The following is a 6,732-nucleotide window of genomic DNA, read 5'->3' on the forward strand; positions in this document are numbered from 1 at the left end:
TGAAACGAAAGGAGTATGAGGTACAGATCGCATGGACGGCGACATTGCCTTCGACCACACGGTTGCCACCGTTTTTGACACGCATCTACAGTAGGAATTTAGCCTAAGAGCATCTTTGACAGCTACCCAAAAATATGAATACCTGAAAATAGTTGGTGGATAGAAAATTTCAGGTAGCCAAAAAAGAGGTGTACTGTACATTTAATAGTCATCGTACGAGAGGCACCCAGGTGAGATGAACTGAACCTGAGCTGAGTCGAGCTGATCATAAGTGAGGGAGTGACCACTCTGCTGCCTCTTAATCCGATCTAGCCGAGCCCTGCCTAGCATCCCTAGCGGTGCCATGTCTACCACGACGAGTACAGTACTCCACCTACAACTGAACTCACACCAAACTAATTCATTTCACTCATAGTTTCCTGCAGGCAGGCAGACATTTCAGATAGGACTAGAGCACACTCGTTTTTGGGAAAACCCCGGTGCTACTTCTACGGGCAGGGAAAGAGAGAGAGAGAGAGGGGTCACACAGGTGGCTAGTAGGTTGCCGTCACAGAGGATCCGGGGGATGGATGTCCAGGTTCTCCTCACCCGATCTGTGCGCGCATCACCCAGCCCGCCACTAAACCCATTCTTTAGCCCCCCTCGTATAATCACTGACTAGTTCTTGGTTTAGCAGCAGTAGAGTGCAAGTGTGCAAACCATGGTGTGACAATGCCACGGGTTGAGATCCTCTGCAATACTGTACGGTGCAGCATAACGGATGACATGTAAGGCCGGGTCCCACATGCCACCGCTGCTACTAGTGTTGGTTGGACGAGACTTGCCTGCTCCCCGTGTGTGTGCTCATCTGTGCTCCCGCATACATGACTTGATTTGATTGGAAGAAAATAAGGCCCGATCCCAACCCCTTAAAATCAAGGGGTAGATGATTAGATTAGAAAGAAAAAAAAAAGACAGCCGTAGGATGAAATGGGAGTACGGATGGAAGCATGGAGAGAGAGCGGGCAAGCCGGATCCGTGTTGGTTGACCTGCTTCCTTTTTCTCCCTATAATCTCATTGGTAACTAAAAGCCAATTCTCAAAATTTCTACTCCACTTATGCATTGATCTAGTATGTTTTCTGTACGCAACATCTGAAGGATTCTTTTTGAACACCACTTTGCATTTTGTCTTCGTTCACTGTGGGATTTCAAACACGCCATGAGTCCATGACCCCGTCTGATATTCCAAAGAGGGCGGTGAGCGTATTCGACACGCCATGGTGTGGCATGATTCAAACGAGCTAGATGACATGGCATACCGATATCTCAAATTTGAATAAAATTTTGTAGCATTAGACATGGCATACCAAAAAAAAACACTTCATGAGAGAGGGTGGAGGCGGGCGACTGAAACCCTAGCCGCCATCATGTCTTCTCCCCCTCTTGCCGCCGCCAAGGTGCGTTGCACAGGCCTTGTAGGATTACCTAGGTACGCCCTTATTGTCTGATGCACCTATAAGCTCTCGGGTTTAAGCAAGTTTGCTTCGTCGAGGCGGAGCCCTAGAGACGACATCGAGCTACACTCACTGTGTGCCGTTGGTGAACGCATGAGGATGAAGACTTCGAGACCCCTCAGGAATTTTAATGTATTTTTTTCCTATGAGGGTGTGTTTGCACAGATCTACGATACTTACTATATTGCCTTAGGCCTTTAAAAAAACCAACAACCTTTTCTCTATTAAAAGCCTACCAAGTGCTTTTTTAATGGTCTTTTTCTTTAAATAACTATTTGGTTGTGCCCACAGAGTCATGCTTCTAAAACAGGCGAAATTGTTTCTGAGAGAAATGCTAGAAAAGTTGTGAAGAAAAACCTGAAAAATCCAAGCACATACAAACACACGTATTTTTTTCCAATTTAAAATCATAATCTGATCTACATGAAAAAAGAAAAAGTTACCCAAAAAATGATGTTTAGTTTGGGAGCAGTACTACATCTTGACAAAAGTGAAGCAGAGTAAGTGAAGTATCTTCCACTCCGTCAGCTAGCAGTGAACTAACAGGAAAGATGAGATACGGATCCCATGGACGGTGACATTGACTTCGGCGAGAAATGCTACACTTACGGGCAAAATCTTCACGTTCGTGCGGTCGCCACCGTTCTAGGCTCGTAGCTACTCCGTCCATCACCTGGCTAGCAGTTCCGTTCCGTTTACCCACTTTTGGACGTGCATCTAGATCTAGGAATTTAGCCCTAAGAGCATCTTCAACAGCTCGTCCCCAATTCGAATACCTGGAAATAGTTTTATGTGTGGAGACAAAACATTTAGGGAGCCGGAAAACTTTCTACTTACTTTTAATGGTCATCGTACAAGAGGCACCGGCCAGGGGAGATGAACTGAACTGAACCTGAGCTGAGCCGAGCTGAACAGTGAGTGAGGGAGTGACCACTCTGCTGCCGCTTGGTCCGATCTAGGAGAGCCATCATGCTTAGCAACCCTAGCGGTGCCATGTCTGCCATGACGAGAACTGGTGCAACGACAACTGTACTCACATCTCGGGGTGTGCATTCGGTTTGTTTGATTCGGTTCGTTTATACGGTTTTCGGTTTATACGGTTTTTTATACTTTGGTTTATACGGTTTTATACATAGATACAGTTCGGTTTCGGTAATAACCAAAATAACCAAAGTTGACACGAATTTTTGAACAATGCAAACTTTTTTTTATCACATGATTCAATCTGTGTATGCAGGTTAGTTTTTTCTTTTGAGAACTGTGTACATAGATTAAATCATTAGATGGCAGACATGATTTGGTGTATTATGTACATATGACGTGCACCATATCGAGGCAATATATGACCGCTGAAGCATTCACAAAGATGTATCTACGTACTAGCAAAATCTAAGGACAAGACAAGGAAAGAGCACCGCATGCATTAGCCTCTAGGTTTTTTACATGGAAAAAATATGGCATGAAACACCAGAACGCTAGTTTGTAGCCTCCAGGCTCCTTTTTTTTTCTTTGGAGGATTAGCATACATGCTCTTTTTTTGAGCATCAGTACACACGCACATTCTACCCCTATGAGCACCTTCAAGAGACTGAGCCGGCATATCATCTTGAGATTTACGAAGTCACCGTAGGCGCCTCTTCGTCGACGGGAACGTCTCCTCCCACTGAAAGTGCATCGCCGAAAATCCTGAAATAAATCCAGGAATAATGCGAGCACCAGGATTTGAACCCTGGCGGGTTGGGGATACCGCTGTCCACCTAACCAACTCAACCACAGATTGATTCGCGCATACATACATGCTCCTGGGTCCTGACCCATGCGCAGCGCCAGCCTCTAGGTCTTGTGCTAAGCAGCCCAAGGCCTAGGCCCAAGCGCCAGGCGCCAGCGTGCACCAGCCATGCCGCAAAGTTTAGTACCACCTCGCGGAGCCAGCAGCAAGGAGATGGGTGCATCACTATAAAAGGAGGGGGCGACGGGAGGGATGGGTGGATCACTATAAAAGGAGGGGGCGACGGGAGGTATCAGCTCAAGTCGTCGGCTGTTCAACATAGAACGAACCGAAAAAACCGATTGTTAAATGGTTTCCAGATTTGGAAACTGAAACTGGACCTGAAACCTGAAAAAACCAATTTTTTGGTTCGGCTTGGTTTTTTTGTTCGGTTTTGCACAGGGTGACCTACATCGTTTTGTTTCCAATTAACTCATTTCAATCATAGTTTCGTGCAGGCAGCCGAAGAGAGAGGTGGAGGAAGATGTGTATGCTAGGTTAGGGCATGTACAATGGTGGCATATGGATACAGATGCCTCATGTTAAAAAGTAATTTGAAGCATTTATATTGATTTGTTCTCTCCAATGCAAGCTACTACTAGTGTGCCTCATCAAAAAAATAAAAAGTGACTTTCATTGCACATGCATCCATACTCTTTACTTCAACTTTTTCAACTTTATGCACCAGACTACATTTTTATTCTTTAAGCACCCGTCTTCTGAAAAAGATCCCGCTTCCCCATTCAAACCTACTTTTCTGTTATCCGATCCTATATAGCATATGAGGCATCACCCTCGGGCTACACATTGGTCATGCCTTTAGTGGTTGCCGTCACATAGGATCCGGGAGAGGACAGGGGGATGGAAGTCCAGGTTCTCCTCACCCGATCTATGCGCGCATCACCCAAGCAAAGCGCCCGTGCCACTAAACCCATTTGTTAGTCCCCTCGTACGTACGAGTGTTATAATCACTGATTAGTTTTTCTTTAACATCACTGATTAGTCTTTGGTCTAGCAGTAGAGTGCAAGTGTGCAGACAATACCATTACCACCGCTGCTACTGGGGCCGGTTGACCGGCTTCCTTTTTCTCCCTGCAATCTCATTGGTGAAGCCAAATCTCAAAATTTATACTCCACTTGTGCATTACTCTAGTAGTACCAAGTTTTTTGTACGCAACATGTGAATGATTCTTTTGAAGACCACTTGTGCATTTTGCCTTCGTTCGCTGTGGGATTTCAGCACGCCATGACCTCGTCTGATGCTCCAAAGAGGCCGTTCCACCGTACCATGCCATAGCATGATTGAAACGAGCTAGATGACATGGCATACCGATATCTCAAACTCCATTGAATTTTTGTAGCATCGACTATCATTATCAAGAGCCAAAAAAGAAAAAAAACACTCCGTGAGAGAGGGTCGAGGCGGGCGACTGAAACCCTAGCCACCAACCTGTCTTCTATATTACAATACAACTAAGTTTTCAAATAAAATAGTTCAAAGTTGAATTCAACTAGCACGTATGTTCTAGTTGCCCTCTTTAACCTTCCACAGATGCTCAATCAAATATTCCTTGACCTGCACATGAGTTGCTCGACGACGAATTTGTTGATACATTTGAACAAACTCATCAAACACGACCGGATTCTGGTTTGGAAGTTGGATAGGGTGACCTATGTTTTAAGATTACAGACCTCCTGCAACATCTTCATTCTTATCCTCCACGATCATGTTGTGCATGATCATACAACATGTCTTCACCTCCCACAAGGTCTGCAGATCTCATTGTTTAGCAGGTCCACGAAAAACTGCAAACTAGGCTTGAAGTACTCCGAATGCCCACTCCATATCCTTTCTAGCTCCTTCTTGTCTTTGAGCAAAGTGACATCTTTTCTTACCAACTGGCTTAGAGATGGTCTTGATGAAGATAGCCCACGGAGGGTAGATACCACCGGCCAGATAGTAGCCCATGTTGTATTGATGTCCGTTGACAATATAGTTGCAAGGAGGAGCTTGCCCTTTAGTCAACCTAGAAACAATGAAGACTGCTGCAGCACATTGATTCATTGTGAGACCCAGGCATGCCAAAGAAAGCGTGTCTAATCCAGAGGTCCTGTCATGCAACTGCCTCAAGAATGGTGGTGGGATTTTTAACATGCCCCTAAAATTTCCCTTGTGGAGCTTTTGGGCAGTTCTTCCATCTTCGGTGCATGCAATCAAGAGATTCGAATAAACCTGACCACCCTCTTGGTGCAAACATTACCAAGAGCCTCTCGGTAGTAGTGACAGTTGGTTATAACTTCTATCAAACACTAAGGTCTAAACACCTCGACCGCCGCAATAGCAAATCTGATCATGGCATCTCCAGATGTGCTCTCGGACATCCAGAGGTACTCGTCTCACGAAATTGCAGCCATGCCATATGAAAGCATCCACAATGCAGCTGTGCACTTCTGGTAACTAGAGAATCCAATCCTTCCCACGACATCCTTCTTCAAAATGAAATAGTCATATTAGGGGCAGACACCATTGTAAAGACGATTGAAGACATTTTTTTTTTCGTATCTGAAAGCGTCGGCGAAAATTGTCCGCGAATAGGGCATCAGGAGCAAAGTAGTCGTCCATCAACGTCAAATGTCTCCATCCCGTGTTCCGATTCAACACTCGAGAACCTCGATCGAGCCCATAAAATTGAGAACATGCACTTCCACACGCTTCATGTCTGCAAGGACCGAATGCATCATCACCGTTTCATCTGTATAATCATCCTAGTCGGAGGACTCGACATAGTGCTGGTATAAATACTCGCAATTCGCAAAATGCGTCCAAACGACACTATCTGGACCTATGCGGGTGATTCGAGGGTCCACTTCGGAGGTCCACTCACTATTTAGAAATTACCATATTATTAATACTTTATAGCTTACATGTTTACGTTATTTCATCGTCAGAATTTGCACATGTGTAATATCCATCCATATAATCATATAGAATTCTTTCTGAAACTTTAATTGTTATTTTAAAACTATTTAAAATAAGGTGCTCCAATGCACCCATGCTCCAAAACTCAACTTGTCTAGTTGGAGGTAGTATTTGTGGAAAGTGGTGCTCACCGCCTGCCTCGGCCCCACCCACCCCGCCGACGGCCGGGCCCATCCCAAAACATGGACCATCTGCCAGGGAGACATTCAGCCAGCATACCCGGCCGTGCGAGCGGAGAAATGAAATAAAAATCATCCCTTTCCCTGTCTTTCGTGCGGCTACAGCAGTCTTCGCTCAGCTTCTTGGCTGATTTGATCTGATTAGTTGGAAATTAGTGGGAAATCTAATCCCAATCTCACCGCCGATCGATGATGCTTTCCGCCCCCACTTGCCGATGCTCCTCCGGTTCCTTCCGCGACTAAGGCAAGCCAAGTCCAGGTCCAATGTCTTCGTCTCCCCCCCACCAAACCTCCGGCTCACTCCCCCCCA

The sequence above is a fragment of the Triticum dicoccoides genome, chromosome 6A (genome assembly GCF_002162155.2).
Source record: "Triticum dicoccoides isolate Atlit2015 ecotype Zavitan chromosome 6A, WEW_v2.0, whole genome shotgun sequence".
Classification (NCBI taxonomy): domain Eukaryota; kingdom Viridiplantae; phylum Streptophyta; class Magnoliopsida; order Poales; family Poaceae; genus Triticum; species Triticum dicoccoides.